The sequence below is a fragment of the Microtus oregoni genome, unplaced genomic scaffold (genome assembly GCF_018167655.1).
Source record: "Microtus oregoni isolate MIOR12 unplaced genomic scaffold, Mior012 000049F_ref0000343, whole genome shotgun sequence".
Taxonomy (NCBI): domain Eukaryota; kingdom Metazoa; phylum Chordata; class Mammalia; order Rodentia; family Cricetidae; genus Microtus; species Microtus oregoni.
In genome coordinates this window covers 5,716,943-5,733,800 of record NW_024543223.1, presented here as the reverse complement: position 1 = coordinate 5,733,800, position 16,858 = coordinate 5,716,943, and the positions used below count along the sequence as shown (strand labels likewise).

The 16,858-nt window shown below is 50.1% G+C and overlaps 1 protein-coding gene and 1 non-coding gene across 2 annotated transcripts in view; one reads left to right on the top strand and one right to left on the bottom strand.

Annotated features, from left to right (window-relative positions):
* The window catches only part of Afap1 (actin filament associated protein 1), a 116,408-nt gene extending 110,135 nt beyond the window's left edge, over positions 1-6,273 (bottom strand). The window contains exon 1 of the mRNA XM_041636568.1: positions 6,198-6,273. The gene's annotated coding sequence lies outside the window, so the exon portion shown is untranslated. The remainder of the gene's footprint in view (positions 1-6,197) is intronic.
* A 9,164-nt stretch (positions 6,274-15,437) lies between these two features.
* Positions 15,438-15,510, top strand: Trnak-cuu. Its single transcript has one exon. It is a non-coding gene; the product is annotated as a tRNA-Lys (tRNA).
* Positions 15,511-16,858: the final 1,348 nt, after the last annotated feature.

Sequence of the window (16,858 nt, the reverse complement as noted above, 5' to 3'; positions counted from 1 at the left end):
TCTGTCTCTGATACTGTAAACCTCCACAGAAAGTCAGAACAATATGCCTTTGTTTTCGAAACAGGGTTTCTCCCCATGCAACCTGGCCTGAAACTCTCAATGTAGCCCAGGCAGGCCTGGAACATGACATCCTGCTCTGCCTCCAGGGTAAAAGGGTTTGCTACAAAAGCCTGACAGCCTGAGTTTGGTCCTCAGATCCTAGCACGGAAAGGGCAAACCTACTCCTGAATGTTGTCCTCTGGCTTTCATATTCCAGCACGTGTGCACATGCGCACACACACTACACACACATTCATATGTACAAACACAACGGAATCTCTGTGTCCCTGACAATTTGTTTAAAGTGTTGGTGCCTCAGTTTACACGTCTGTGAATGGACAGTAACAAAGTAACCTCACAGGATGCTGCAGTCAGAGGACCAGGTGACTTCAGTGGGCAGAATGAAGAACCACCATAAACACCCATGCCCAAACCCTAGAACCTGTGGCTGTCACAATACATAACAAACTGACTCTCCCTGTGTAATCTAGGTGGTCAATCTCAACACATCAGCCTTCAGATCAACATTGGAAGTTTCTCTGGGTAGAAGAACAATATGCATAAGGGATATCACACATCTTTGACAGGAGGCCACAGTCTGATCTGAGGGTCACATGTGGCAAAGGAAGGGAGGAAGGAAGGGAGGGAGGGAGAGAGGGAGGGAGGAAAGAAGGAAGGAAGGAAGGAAGGGAGGGAGGGAGGGAAGGAGGGGAGGGGAGGGAGGGAGGAAGGGAGGAAGGGAGGAAGAGAGAGCTTTTCAGAGTGAATGATGGTCTGACTGATGGGGAAATGGAAACATACACCTATGGCTGTAAGAAACGTTTAATGGCCAATGACACATTGAGCCGGGAAGCAACTCTCTTCTAGAGCTGAGCATCGCTACCCTGACAGTTTGCGCTCGGGAACAGTGTGAGATGGAGTGTGTGTTCGTTGATGCGGTTAACTTTGTGGCCGTCAGAGCAGCAATAGGAAACTAAAAAAGAACATCAGCTGTGAGAGAACTAGAGTAGCCAGCAGTGTGGCGTTCAGTGACTTCCTTAAAGCTAGAGGCAGGGCTGGGGGCTAGGATTTCACGTAATAGCAAAGAACTTGCCTAGCAAGCCCAACCTCCTGGGTTCAGTTTCAGTGACACACACACACACACACGCACACACACACACACGCACGCACACACATATGTGTCATGTGCACACACACACCACAAAAGGCAGGGATGGCCACATTCCACCCAAAACAACAAATCTTGGCCTTCCTTACAGTCACCAATTTCTGGAATTCTGATTTGCCTAGGACACTACAACCTTTAAGTTTCCCAGAATGCACTGCCTTTCCTTTACCCTGCAAGTCCAGCAATACCAGTGTTCCCGGGAAATTGAAGCATCAACCCCCATAGGAAAGAATGGCTGTGCTCAGCTGGAGCACAAGTCTGCTCTCCTGCTGGACTGGGCCTGCTTCTTCCTGTCTGAGTCACTGGTCACAGTGCTGAGCCACAGCACTGTGCCTCCCCACACCACAGAAATTCTGTGTGTCTGTCGATGCCTCATAGGACAGTGCATGCTAGCATTCGCATTTTGGACAGAAATTCTTTGAAGCCCACTGCTGAGTTTGCGAGCCTCTCTGTTCTCCTGTTAGAACACTAGAGCAACAAAAGTATTCATTAGAAGCTGGTGAAGAAATGTGGACAAGCTGACAGCTGGGACTGGGACACTGTACACCTTCCAAGAAGTCTTGGGGAGAGAATGGCCCAATCAAACCTCGTGTTACAAGAGCTGGACCCAGCCTGACACTTGCTCCTCACTAGTGGGACACTGAGTTGTAACAAGTGGCTGCTTTCCTGGCCTTGGCCTCTGACTGCCTTGACCTTTGCCTTCCCCAGTCTCCATGAAGGTCCCTTAGGAGCCAAAACATCAAGAAAAAAATCAGTCATTAAAAGGAGCAGCTTGTAAACCGGGTGGTGGTGGCACTCGGGAGGCAGAGGCAGGTGGATCTCTGAGTTCAAGACCAGCCTGTTCTACAGAGTGAGTTCCAGGACAGCAAGGGCTACACAGAGAAACCCTGTGTCAAGTAAACAAAAACAAAAAGGAATGTGCTTGTGGCCCTGAACTATTACAGAAACCATCAAAAGTTCAGTCTCTCTCAGTCTCTCTCTCTATCTCTGTCTATCTGTCTCTCTCTCTCTCTCTCTCTCTCTCTCTCTCTCACACACACACACACACACACACACACACACACTTGTTTTCACATGAACCACATAACCAAACTGCAATTAGAACTTGATGATTTCCCCAAAATGTCTCTCAAATGGTACCCATGATTCAGGATTTAAAACAGTGCTAAGGAAAGTTTCCTGACACCATATCCTGGACACTGCTTGTCTATAGAAAAGCAGAGGAACTCGAGCCTTGATGCAGCATTCTCTTATAACTTTGGCAACATAGTATTTTAAAACTTAAAAAAAAAAATCCTCTATCTTGTAGTTGCAGTGGATCTTCCAAACAATCTCCTTGTTTTTGTTGGTTGGTTGCTTGTTTTTAAGCTATTGCTAAGACCTAATGCGCTTGCACAGATTAAGGAACTGAAGCTGAGAGAACCTGACTTAAAAAGCCTTGTTAGGGCTGAAATATAACTCAGGTCCCCTCCTGGAGAACGACAGGAAGCTATCCTTAATGCCACTGACATCTACATCCTGTCAACACACAGGAAGGTTCTGGGACCAACTGCAATAACAGACACAGGAACCTAATGATGGAAAAGGTAACCCAGGAAACCCTGGGTGGTAGAGACAGCACAGACCTAGACATACAGTCTGAGAAAAGTCACTCCTCCACTGTTACGGATCACAGAGGTATCAAACTCCAGAAAAAGGGGAAGTGACATCATGGTTTAAACCCTCCTGGCAGACCCAGAACTATCCCAGACACTGTGGGGACAGATGGTCCCTAACCAACATGATGTGTTTGGTGATGGGTGAACATGGGCAAGAGGACCATACTGAGACTGTCCAAATCTAACTCTGCCCCTGTGCAGTCTCTCCACAGAGAGCCCTGTCGCTCCATCTGGACAGAAATCAACGTGGCTACAAACGAAAAGTACTCATCACAGTGAGCCTGAGGGGGCTAGGGTCAAGTTAAATATTTAAAAAGAAAGAAAGAAAACCGCAGAGAAAATCCAGCAGACTTTAAAGACGCCTTATAAAGTAGACTTCCCCTGCACAGCAAGTCATGTGGAGTACTGAGGAGACAAAAGAGATTCAAGCTGAAAGGGGGATATATCCTGAGTAAATGTTGCAGTGAGGTGTTGCAGTGTTGCAGTGAGCATCACCCGTGGGTGGAATTGCCATCATTACTTTCAATCCCTGTCATTATTGAAGTAGCTGAGAGAACTGTGTCCTTCCTATAGACAGACACTAGGCACTACACAGCGAATTCTCACCTCACCACATAGGCACACAAACTAGCATTGAAGGGTTGGTTTCTCCTCCGGAACTTCTCTTCCTAACCCTAAATGTCTGGTGACTCTTTTTTTACATGCAAATAAGATCAAATAAGACTTTCAACGTTTAGACAGAGCCCAAGATAGAACTCTCAAAGTTCCATTTGCTTCAGAGTCTCCCAGATAAAATCTCAGCTATAAACTGGGACCTGGATATGCACACAGTTGGCAGGCTTCGTGTGACAACAGACCAGCAGATGCTCTTGAAAACAGATCCACACCCAACGACTTCATTAAGGGGGAAATATGATACAATGAGGATGCAAACAAAACACAATTATAAAGGGCTTGCAAAGGGCTGGAGTGATGCCTTGGGGATAAGAGTGGTATGATGACTGAGGGGCAGCTCATGGTCAACAGTGCTGGCTGCTCTTGCAGGGGATTGGTTCCCAGCACCCACATCAGGAGGCTCACATTGGCTTGCAACCCCAGAACCAGGGATCTGACACCCTCTTCTGACCTCTGACACCATTCCAGCGTGTGCACACACATACACACATATAGAGGGAGGTGTAAATCTTCAAAAAGGTCAAAAATTTAATTTTAATTTTTAAAAAAGTATGCAAGACAACACCTAAAAGTGCAAGCTCCCATCACAGACACCCAACATTTTAAAAAAAATTGTTACTTAATGTTTATGGGTGTTTTGCCTCCATGTGTGTGTGCACCACATGTACGCAGTGCCCATGGAGGCCAGAGACAGTGTTGGATACCCTAGATCTAGACCGTATGGGTGTAAGAACTCAAACCTAGATCCTTTGCAAAGCAGCCAGTACCCCTGACTCTGAGCCTTCCCTTGGCCCTTGAGCAGCCTTTGTTTAAAAAAACAAAAAACTGAGAAGCAAGGAAGTAACTTGTTCTTTAGACTACATTTTTCAAATATCTTCTGTATTTATACCTTTGCCACAGGCCAACTTCCCTCTGCTATATTTGGTTAGAAGAATGAAGGGTTTAAGGGCCAAGAATGTTCTTTAAAATTGTCTAGTTTAAGACCCTCAAAGGTGAGAAGGCTAAAACACAGAGAAGAAACTACCCAGGAACAGACAGTTAATCAACTTCAGGGCCAAAATTAGACTCAATAAACTCTGTTCAAGTACTCTACACCATAAAACACCCCAGTCAGGCAGGAAAAAAAAAAATTAAATGGCTTTGGAGAGTCAAGGCTTTGTAGCTTTAAAACAACATGAAAATACCTGGATTTGTGGTGTAGACAAAGGACCTCTCATTTACCCTACCTCCTGCCTGCTCCGGGCTCAGAATGGGTCTGTGTCTATCACAGCATTTTTCAAGCTATGTCAGGTAACCACGTTTGGCCCAAACTCACAATGTCCCTTTAATTCACAGGGTAGGTCCTGAAGGACACAACTAATTCAGGAGGTCTCTGGGAGAAAGTACTGAGAGACAAAGGTTGGCAAGAGCTAAGCACCCAGAGGTGAGCTGCTGGAAGGCCAGAGACTAAGTGTGGATTTATAACGAGGCCACGATGGCTAGAAGCTTGGTTTTCTTTGCATCCCTGCTATTAGACATGGGCTATCTTTTAGAACAAATTGCATGTTGCTTATTGAAACTCCTTGCTCCAACTGCCGCCTGCCCTCTCCTCTCCTCTCCTCCCCTCCCCTCCCCTCCCCTCCCCTCCCCTTCCCTCCCCTCCCCTCCTCTCCTCTCCTCTCCTCTCCTCTCCTCTCCTCTCCTCTCCAGAAAACCACTATCCTGATTTCAACACACACACACACACCACCACCACCACCACCACCACCACCACCATCATCATCATCATCCCTGAGATATGACAAGTGAATTTTAAAAGGATCCATCGGTAACCAATGAATGGCTTCCACTTCAGTTAGTAACTGAGGAGAGCCCAGCCCGAGGGGCAGCATCATCAGGTCCCCTCCCTAGACCTCACCCCAGGGCTGCCTTCATAAATCTGATCTCCAACTGTAACTGCTTTGGCTTGGTTCCCTGGGTGTGGATTTTCTTGATTCAAATGCACTCTGCAGCCCGCCAAGTTCTTGGGAGAGTTTCCTCCACTTGCCAGGCGCTGGCTGGGAGCTACAAAGTCAACTCTGGCTTTCCAGATTTTTTTTTTTTCCAACGGAAGAAATCAAGAAACAGAGGGCAAAAAAGGCTTCCGTCCCTCCAATCAGCACGGCTCCTGGGTAAGAAACTCCATGGCTGAACTGCAGCTCCCAGCACAGTGACAGCCCCATGCTCCCCAGGGACCAGCAGGGTGAAGGGCACGGATCGGATCGTGGGCAGGCTACTTTGGGAGCACGCGCAGCGTGTTCCTTCCTCCCTCCCTTCCTCACCCCCCTCCCCACGGCGCTTCAGCTCACTGGGCAAGGACAATACCAATACATTGAAGAACGGGTGGCAGTGGTCCTCTTCAGGCCAACTGCGCCCAGCACGCACAAGGCTTGGCTCACATCACCGAAACACCAGTGTCCAATGTGCACCCAAAGCGGGGGCTGGGACTGGCAAAGCCTGGGTTGACAAGCCATGGGACACAGGAAAGACCCACACACACTAGCGGGGGGGACCAGAATCCCACGCGTGCATGTCCACGCTGTCACCCTCAGTAACACACGAACTCAGTAGTATCAATACAGGACAGAAACAGCCTTTCCACCCGCGAGCTTCCCCACACACAAAGTCCACGCAGTTACCTCCGGAGCCACCCACCACATAGGGGACTAGGAAGGAAAGGCCTCACACAAGGGTTCCTCCCAAGTCCCTCTCAGTGACAGTCAACCAGTTACAGATAAGAGGAAGGGCCAAAAGAGCCCACTCGTAGGGTGACCAGGACCTGGAGGCGCAGAGCCCTGGTGCCACCCGGCAGCGAGACAATACCAGGGCGCACGGACTCGCGAATGCTCGGGTCCATCTGCGCTGGTCCCTTCGGGGTCCCCGTCCCTCCAAAGCACAAGGCGGCAGCCACAATCCCTGCAGCGCTTCGGTCTGACCCGCTTCGGTCGACTGCCGAGCCAGGGACCACAGTCCAGTCTAGCGACTGCCCCAGAAAGTCCAAAGACGTGGTCTGCCCTTTGGCTATCCGATGCCAGGATCTATGCCCAATCCCTGGAAAACCACTCCTGCCCGCCAACTCTCTCCAACCTTGTCTGAGAATCTTGCAGAGCCTCGGGGACCCTACCTAGCCTTGGGGACTCACACAGTGACCCTACTTAGCCCCGGAGACCCTATCTAGTCCTCTATAGGGACCCTGCTCTCTCCGGGGAGACTCTGCCCTGTCAGGAGTCCATTGTCAGCCCTGTCTAGCACCCTGAAGAACCTCGGGGACCCTACCCTGCCCGGTCCTATCTGGAGACCCTGCCCGGCCTGGATACCCTGCCTGAAGACCTTGCCGGGGGACATCGTGGGACACCTGGACCCTTTTGGGTTCAAAGCCGCCGCCGCCTCACCTCAGGATCTAGTGGCTCGTGCACTCAGGGCGTCCGAGAGGAGCGCAGCCCGCGGAGAGACAGCTGCCTCAACAATGGAGCCCGGGGCGGGGCCCTGCGCTGCTCAGTGCTCGCCTCCCTTTCAGGGCCCGGCGCAGAGACAGCCGGTGTTGAGCTGTGGCCGGAGGACTCTGCGCAAGCGCGACAGGCCCCGCCCTTCACCAGAGTCCCGCCCCCCATAGCCTCAGGAACCGCCCTCTAGCCAATGGAGAGGGAGCTACGCAGAGGGGGCGGGGCCTGGAGGAACAAAGAGAGGTTGGGCGGGGCCGCGGGTCGGGGCCAGCGTCCGGGACCCTTCGCTGACCTGATTTAGCCGCTGGGCTCAGCGCCCACGTGGACTCGACTCAGCTGCGTCCAGTGCTCATCCCAAACCTAGAATTCTGGTTTCTAAAGCTGAGAGCCAGAGACCGACCTGTTTGGCAGAAAAGGAAACAGGCTCAAGGAGCAAGATCTCTTGTCATCCGTATTTCGATCCTCAAAAGTCTTGTCCGTCTTCTAATCACTCAGCAAACATTTCCAAGCGTGTCGGTATCATTAAGAGCGGAAGGAAAGTGAATTTGGGTCCTCCCTTTAGGAGTTGTGCCAAGCAGGTCCGTTTCTCTGCCGCACTTTAAGAGCCCAATGTTAGTCTCGTCCCTTTCCTTCAGAGCTTTGGGTTTTGCAATCTCTCGCCAGGCATGACCCCTCCCCACCTATCATCCCCATTTATCCACGTCTTTCAAAATCCGCGCACGCCTTAGAGGATTCTTCTGGAAAGTATCCCTACAGCATCTCGGGTTCCCTTCTATCTCACCACCTGCCTCTCCTCCCCTCCAGGATTTCCCCTCTGCCCCACAGGGCAGGGCTACCAGGGCTGGAGCCAGCATCCTTCTCCCGGTATAAATACACTGACCAGGAACCTCTTCTACACACATAGTCACTGCAGGATCCAATCCAGCCAGCGGTGACCTCCACTAGATACCAGTTGAACTGCACAAAATTCACAAACTCCTTACTACCAAAACAGCTTCCACAGACAGTTCAGTCTGGCACACCTTGGGGAGCCGCCTCTCAGCACACGGGAGTCCAGACAGAGCCTCATACTCCGCCAATCAACAGGTGATCTGCTTGCCCAGGCACTGTGGCCTCTTGATCCAGCCCATTCTGAGAGAAGAGAAATTATCCTCAGGCATGGGTTTGATTAGTGTGATGGTAGGTGCTAATTGTCAACTTTTTGTGACAACCTATGAAGGGTTATTTCATCTCTGGGTGTACCTGTACAGAGAAATTCCCTAGATTCGGTTGAGGTGGGAAGACCGGCACTAAATGTGGGTAGCACCACTCACTGGGCCTGGTCACCGTTTGTATAAAGGAGCTGTCTGAGCTCAGGTATGATGTGACCAGATGCCTCCGGAAAAATAGCTAAGACACTTGGGGACAGCCTCCTGCAATAAGGGCCTGGACTGGGACAGAGCAGCAAAGTACATCATGCCCAAGACTGGGGGCAGCTATGTTTGGGAAAACAGAGGGGGTGGATAAAGGGAGTCAAAGAAGAGAGGGGGAGGGGACAAAGGGGTTAGAGAGGGCAGAGTGAGAAAGACTACAGTTGAGGTGGCTGTGACGGTCTAGAACGTTTTAAGAGCGGAAATTTCTACAGCCAGCCAACCCACTCTGTGTTACTCTATCATCCTGGCATCAAGAGGTGTCCTGTCCTCCAGTAGCTTCAGTCTGCCTTGTGTGAGCAGACAGGAATTCAGGGAGGGTTGAGGGGTGGCTGGTTCAGGCTGGAGTCAGGAAAGGGCTGGCTGCAAAGGAGTCCTCCAGAATGTCACACACTCTTCTGTCTGGAGTTCAAGCAGTGCAAACCAAGTTTTAGAACTAGTTTATCTAAGGTGACAGGTGGGGTTGACATCTGTATGGATTTCTGGCCGTCTTACTCCACAGCAATAAGATGGAGATGTGGACAGTGCCTCAGGCTCCAGACAAAAGTGCAGATATTTCCTTCGAGAGTGTATCACAGCTCATACAAAATGCCTTTACTTACTTCTTTTTGAGCCCTCTGCACTGACTCTAGTCTGTGCTGTACTGAGGCATTAATCTTTGTCCTGGCTCTGGGATCAGGTCACCTCTTTCTCCTTCATGCTTGGGCTTCCTCCTTCGCAACCGAGCAAGGGACAAGAAGGCCCCTTCCATGCATGTGCCTTGGCTTCTCTGAGGATCACTATGCCTTCTGTTAAACTCTCCATCCTTCCTCTGTTAAACTCTCCATCCTTCCTCTGTTAAGCTCTCCATCCTTCCTCTGTTAAGCTCTCCATCCTTCCTCTGTTAAACTCTCCATCCTTCCTCTGTTAAGCTCTCCATCCTTTCTCTGTTAAGCTCTCCATCCTTCCTCTGTTAAGCTCTCCATCCTTCCTCTGTTAAACTCTCCATCCTTCCTCTGTTAAGCTCTCCATCCTTTCTCTGTTAAGCTCTCCATCCTTCCTCTGTTAAACTCTCCATCCTTCCTCTGTTAAACTCTCCATCCTTCCTCTGTTAAACTCTCCATCCTTCCAAACACACATTTGGCCAAGGTTGACCTGGCATTAGTGGGTGAGCTATGTATGCTTCTTGACCAATACCCAGACCCTTGTACTAACTAGTAGTTTACTTATGGCTGTTCCACCACCACCCATCCCTAACGACGGCCACCACGTGCACCTGTCTGTGTTGCTGACTTTGATCCTGTGTGGAAGGTAGACAAGAGGGCCAGGAACAGTGGTGATAGAGGTGTGAGCTGAGCCACCGTGGCCAGCTTAGTTTCTTGAAGATAGCTTTGTCAGTTCTGATTCTTTTCAGATTCCAATGCAAATTGTCATTCTCTAATTACATTTCACATGACACCACCCCAAATCCAACAGGACTCCTGAGAACGATAGCAAAGTCATGGCATCATGCTCCAGTGTTCCAGGGAACAATGCAACAAATGGCTGTTTGTCTAATTCAAGCAATATGTGTGTGCTGTGTTCATTTATACAATTCCTTTTTTTTTAGAGTTTAAGGATTCCTCCAGGGGCTAGAGGGATGGCTCAGTGGTTAAGAATGCTTACTGTTCTAACAAAGGATCAGAGTTCAGAGTTCAATTGTGGTATTTTACAAACACCTGTAACTCCATCTGGGTGCTTCTCAACCTTTCTAATGCTACGACCCTTTAATACAGTTCCTCATATTGTGAGACCCCCAACCATAAAGTTATTTCATTTTTACTTTGTAACTGTAATTTTGCTACTGTTGTGGATCTTAATGTAAATATCCAAAACTCAGGATTTCTGATATGTGATCCCTAAAGGGGTTGGGGTCCAGACCCACAGATTGAGAACCACTGCTCCAGCTCCAAGGGCTCCGATGCCCCCTTCTGGATTCCATGAGTACCTGCACAGATGCACACATAAACAAAAGCTTTCCTAGCTAATACAACAGTCTATAGAGACGTTTATGAGATATACATGACTTGAAATCCCAACACTGAGGAAGCAAAAGTAGGAGGATTCCCAGTACTCACTGGTCAGCTGACTCAGTCTAATCAGTGAGTACCAGGATACTGAGAGACTTTGTCTCTACAACAACAAAAACAAAGGCAAGGCTGCAGAGAGATGAAAGAGTGGTTAAGAAAACCAGCTAGTCACTCTTGCAGAGGACCCAGGTTTGGTTACCAGCACCTACAAAGCTGCTCATAACCATCTGTAACTCCAGTGCCTTGTGATCAATGCCTCTTCTGACCTCCACAGGCGCCAGCATGCACACGCTGCACAGACATACATGCAAATACAACATCAACACTAATAAAGGTAAGTAAATCTCTTTTTACAAAATTAAATAATGACATCCAAAGTTGACCTCTGGCCGCCACACATGCACAGCCGCACCCACACTCACACATGTGTGCATGCATACACACAACATGTCACTTTGAGGGGCCTCTGTCATTCCTGAAGCCTGGTTCAGCCATGGGTGCCCAGTGACACACCAACCTCCCCACTCCGTTGGTCAGAGGTGTCCTTGTGCTGGGAACAGGCTTCCCAATTGGGACAGGACCAGGCAGTCCAACTCAGTCCTTTAACAAACAGGAGAACGGATTTCCCCGCCCCAGAATTCTGTCTGCTTTGGGAGGACAAGCCTAGCTTCTGGAAGGATTCACAACCGATGTAATTTGCCCAAATGGAGTGAAGGTGACCTATGGGCTTTCTTCACCTTTGAGGGACATCCAGGGAACCTGAAAGGTCAGAAGAGCTGACCCAAGCTGGGAGCAGGGCTGACCCCGAGCAGCCCTCAGAGGCCAACACATGGGGATGGGAGTACTCACTGCCGAGAGGCTCGGAGGGAAGGCAGAGTCAGCGGCTTTGGAAGGAGGCAGGGAAGGATGAGGCTGGGGTCAAGACCATGAGGCCATCTACCTAATAGAGGCATGGCTGTAAGAAGCCTCAGAGATGCTTGTTGTCCTCTGGGACTTGGGTCATCTCAGGTCTTATAAAATCACACGACAACGCAGGCTCAGGACTCCACGGCAGGGTTTCCTGGAAGGAATGTCATTCGCCACCCAGAACACAGACACCACCCTCTTTAGGCGTGCCCATCTGTCCCTATAACTGCCTCACCCAGTTCACCTACTGATAGGAAATGAGGGCTCCTTCCTGTGCATCTTGGAAGATGTGACCTTGCAGGACACAGCCAGCTCTTCCTACCACCTGCTATGCAGGCAAATGAGGATTTTCTTCTAGCGAGAGACATAAAGATCCAGCAGCCATAGCCAGCCTACGGGGGCCCACAGGACCAACTCTGCTCAGGAGGGGACAGGCATCACTCCCAGACATTCAGCTAGGTACCCCTGGGAGTGTGCATGGTGCCTTTCTCAGGTCGCTGTGAGGGCCCCATTTCCCCTGAGAGGGAATGAGGAGCCGGCAAGCCACATGGCATGGCAGGCTAAGCCAGACCACACCCTAGTCCTTGAGATACAGACTTTAGGTGAACTAACAGGCTCACCGAGTTCCACCCAGGTGGGATTGGGTCCAGCTTTGAGGTGAGGATAGGTGGCTATCTTTGAAGACTGTTCTGTACTAAAGCAATTAGGCCATATCCTCCAGTTCAGTGGTCCCAAGACGCTGGACATGGAGATGCGTCTTAGTTTGATTTCTATTTTTATGATAAAACCCCATGACCCAAAGCAACTTGGGGAAGAAAGGGCTTAGTGGTTTGTATATCCTGATCACAGCCCATCACTGAGGGAGTCAGGGCAGGAGCAAGAAACTTGGAGGCAGGAACTGAAACACAGACCACGGAGGAAGGCGCTTACTGGCTTGCTCCCCAGGGCTTATTCAGTTAATTTTTTATGTACTTCAGGACCACCTATCCAGGGATGGCACCACCCACAGGGAGGGTCCTCCTGTGTCCATCAATAATCAAGAAAATGACCAATAGGCTTTGCCTACTTGCCGGTTGTATAGAGACATTTCCTCAGCTGAAGTTTCCTCTTTCCAGAATGACTCTCCCTTGTGTCACCTTGACAGAAATCTATCCAGCACGTGGTGGGTTGGCACCCAGGAAATGAACAAGCAGCCTCCATCTACAGTGGGTGCACTGGGGACCCTAGTAGGTATTGTCCCTGGTACATCTTCCACCTAAAGTGTCTTTTCCCTGCTGACTTAACAACAGCGGGCTCTGTTAGAGCACAGGCAGGCCAAACACTCAGGATGGCCCCTGGCTTGTGGTTTGGCTCTCCAAGCTTCTCCAGTTCTGTACCCTTGCCTACTCCACTCCTTCTTTCCTGACTACCCTCCCTCCACCATGGCCTCTGCAAGTCGTGGCTGCTGGCTAGATAACCCTTACTCTTGGGGCTTCCTGACATCCAAGGGAATGTCTGCCCGGGTGGACAGATCTCTAAGTTGAATAACATATCATTGCACCGAGTCATCTGGGGAGTCCTCTCTGCAGATAGCTCAGGGGCCATCCTAAGTCCCATCTCTCTTGGGAAGGACAGGAGGTCCCAAGGCAGAGCATAGTGCCTACAGGGGTGCTGGATGAGGTAGGGATTTGAAGTGTCTGGGCTGTTCTGTTCAGAGGAGTCAGGTCTGCACAGAGGACAGATGGGCAGTCATCCCACAGCAGAGAACTGGGGAACTAGCTCTTGTAGAACAGACTGGCCTCGAATCTCAAAGATCTGCCTGCTTCTGCCTCCTGAGTACTGGGATTAAAGGCATGCACCACCACAGCCCACTAAATTGGGCTTCTTCTAATGAAGACCCACACCAACAGCCTCTGAAGGCACCAGTGGGAAAGAGAACTCAGAACTCGCACTATCTCAGCTGTGGATGAATCATGCTCTCCTTATCTCTGACTCTCTTCCCATCTTGGACCCAGACTGCCTGAGCTGAAGCCCCCTCTTTGTGGGAGTCATGTGATCAGCTCTAGCCAATGAGCTGTGACTAGAGACACCAAGAGCCTGCTGTGGACTTTCCATGCTCTCTTCCTGTCCTGGTGGTGTCTGAAGTTCTGTGCTCAGATTTAAGAATCTTGCCATAGGCAGCTGCCCTGGGTAGAGGGGTATAAAGGAGATTATGCAGGCTCTGATGTCTCCCTGTCTCATCTATCCTGGGGATTCCCAACATAGGTCCTGGTTAGTTCCAATTGAAAAGGTTGGAGCTAGGCAGACTTGGCCTCAGGCCTTAGGTATGACAGGATGACATTGTGAAATGTATATTTTGCTTTGTCTGTTTCCTTGGAATCTTGGATTTTTTTCTTTTGGTGTTTTGAGACAGGGTTTCTCTGTGTAACAGCCCTGACTGTCCTGAAACTCACTCTGTAGACCAAGCCAGTCTCGAACTCACAGAGATTCTCCTGCCTCTGCCTCCTAAGTGCTGGGATTAAAGGCGTGAGCCACTACCACCTGGTTTGTTGTTGTTCTTGTTGTTGTTTTTGAGGCTTATGATTAGGGTTGGTGGCTGAGGGCTACTGGCCAGCTTCGACACAGGGTCAGTCACTGGAGAAAAGCAAGGGAGGGTAAGAGGCTCAGGACTGCTAACCCACTCCCAGGGAGCAGAGTGGCAGCCATTGCCCATGGCTATGATGTAAACAGCTGTGTGTAGGTACCAAAGCCACAAACCAAAAAGGACCAGGTGTGGAAGCTGCCAACCAGTCAAGCCCAAAGAAGTATTCAGAGGTAGCACGCCTTGCCCTGTGCCTCTCCTCAGCTATGCCCTGACCCAGACAAGGTCCCTGACAGTACACCAGCAACACAAATGAGTTCCCGAGTCCGTGGTACCTCCCCAGTGAAAGACTTAAAGGGTCATGGGGAGGGAGAGATCATAGGAAGCCAGCCTGTGAGACAGAAGCAAGGAGAGCCACTGGTATGAGACAGAGCCCTCAGCTCATGGAACAGTGTTGGGTCAGGGTTGCCCAGTAAATCTCTGGCAGGACTTGGGAGGCTGGTGGATTTTTGCTAGTGGGTAAGAAGCCCTCTATGCTTTCTGGTGAGCAGAGGTCATGGGATTATAGTCTGCCAACTGTTGCAGGGGCAAATATGCTTTTGTTTTGCCTTTGAGGGTAAAAAGGTCTCACATAGTCCAGGCTGGCCTAAACTTCTTTCTGATCTTGCTGCCTGGCATTACTAGCACGAAGCATCATGTCTGGATGATGAGGGTCCTTGGGATTCAGGGACCCAGAGTTCTGATGGCAGCTGTCACCATTGCTAAAGGATGAGGGCCTCATCACACATCCTCACATCTGGAACAGACAGTACACTATGGATCCTGTCAAAGGACCAGCTGTGCAAATAGTTACATCTAAACGGGAACGGCAGGAGCCCTGACCTAGTGAGGACAGTGGCACTGGGGCTGCCCAGCCACAAGTCACATGGGACTACTTAGCTTCACACGGATTGCCATTTAAAATTAAATCACAATGGTCATATTTCATATTGATACGTGGCAGGCCAGATAGCATGACTCTAGAATGCTCCCATCATCACACAGAGGAATGGGGCCCATGCTGGTCTAGCATCACCACTCTTTGTGACAGTTTAGAGTAGGCATGGGAGGTGGTTGAGTGCCAACCTGGTCAGAAAACATCCTAGGACAGTCGTTATGTGTGTCCGGCTAGTGATGTGCAAGTCTGTACCTGCAGTCTTAGAGCTAGATAAAGGGGCAATCAGTGAACTGATGAAGCACCTCCAGGGGTGCGGGAGCTCCAAAAAGTGCTGGAGCTGCAAAAATGAGGGCCTATGTTTCATCCCAGCACCCACATTTAAAACAAAACATAAAACAAACAAACAAACAAACAAAAAATCAGAAAAGGCAATATTGCTGTAATTCCAGCACTGGGGAGGCAGGGACAAGAAGATCCCCAGTGCTCACTAGCCAATCATTGTAGCCTAAGCAGTGAGCTCCAGGTCCTTGTAGTAATAAGGGCGGCGGGGCTGGGTCCCCAGCACCCCAGCCGCCCGCCCGGCTAGCTCAGTCGGTAGAGCATGGGACTCTTAATCCCAGGGTCGTGGGTTCGAGCCCCACGTTGGGCGCCATGCCCCGCTCCCGGGATGAAGCTCCGACCCAGGATGGACATAGGCTAGAATCTTCCTGGTAAGCGCACCTTGGGGTGCCATACATAGATGATTAGAAATGGGCTAAATTAATATGTGAGAATTAGCCTAGAAGAGAATGGGCCAAGCAGTGTTTAAATGAATACAGTTTGTGTGTTGTTATTTCGGGGCATAAGCTAAGCTAGCCGTGCGGGCGGCTGGGGTGCTGGAGTGACAGCTCTCCTCTTGGGAGCAGACGCCTCAGGGAGACGCCATACTCCCAGCTCCCAGACAGACACACACCATGAAGCTCGACCCAGGATGGACTAGGCTAGAATCTTCCAGGTAAGACCGGTGCTCACCGATTATTAGAGATGGGTTGATCGGGATATCAGAATTAGCCAGTAAGGGCTAGGGCTAAAGGGCCAAGCAGTGATTAAATAAATACAGTGTCCGTGTAATTATTTCGGGGCATAACCTAGCCGAGCAGGCGGCCGGGGTGCCGGGGACGCAGCCCCGCCGCCCTTATTACTACAGGTCCTGGTGAGAAATTCTGTCTCAAAAAACAAGGTGGAGAATTTGGGCTCAGTACTGCAAACCTGGTCAGGAGCCCTTGTCTGGGGAGGTCCTGTGGGAACCCTGCTGCTGTTGCTTTGTGAAAGGGGCATAGCATTGAGCTGCCTTCTAAATAGCCATGTTTATAACCATGGATTAATGCTGCTCTCAGCCTGCACCAGAGAAGCTCTTCTTTGTAGTGGGCTACCGTTAGTGCAGAGACTCAGACTGATTGCTCAGCTATACACAGGACATCAATGTGACCTCCTCTAAGGCTCTGGGAACATTGTGGGGGAAAGAGCAGAAAGAATGTAAGAGTCAGGATGGCAGGAGCACTAAGAAATGGTGTCTTCTGGACATGTAGTGGCCACTGCAACCATAGGCTCATGGCAGTGCTGGCTGTGTGAGATTTACAGAAGTCTGAGTCCATCACCATTCCAGCATGGATGGGGAGGTATTCTTTTGCCCTACCCCTCCCTGAGTAGCTAGAGGCAATTAATGATTGCTGCAGGTGTGTGTGTGTGTGTGTGTGTGTGTGAGAGAGAGAGAGAGAGAGAGAGAGAGAGAGAGATTCCTCAGTGAGTGGTGTAGCCATTGGCAAGTTGCTCCTACTCAAGTAAATACCCACCACACATATTCCCATCTCTACAGAGAGCAATGCAAGCAACACTAATTAAATATGGTAGAGAGCACGTGTGCACGTGCACACACGCGTGCGTGTGCGTACACACACACACACACACACACACACACACAGATATAAAGTAGAAACAGAAAGGTGGTTCCACTGGTA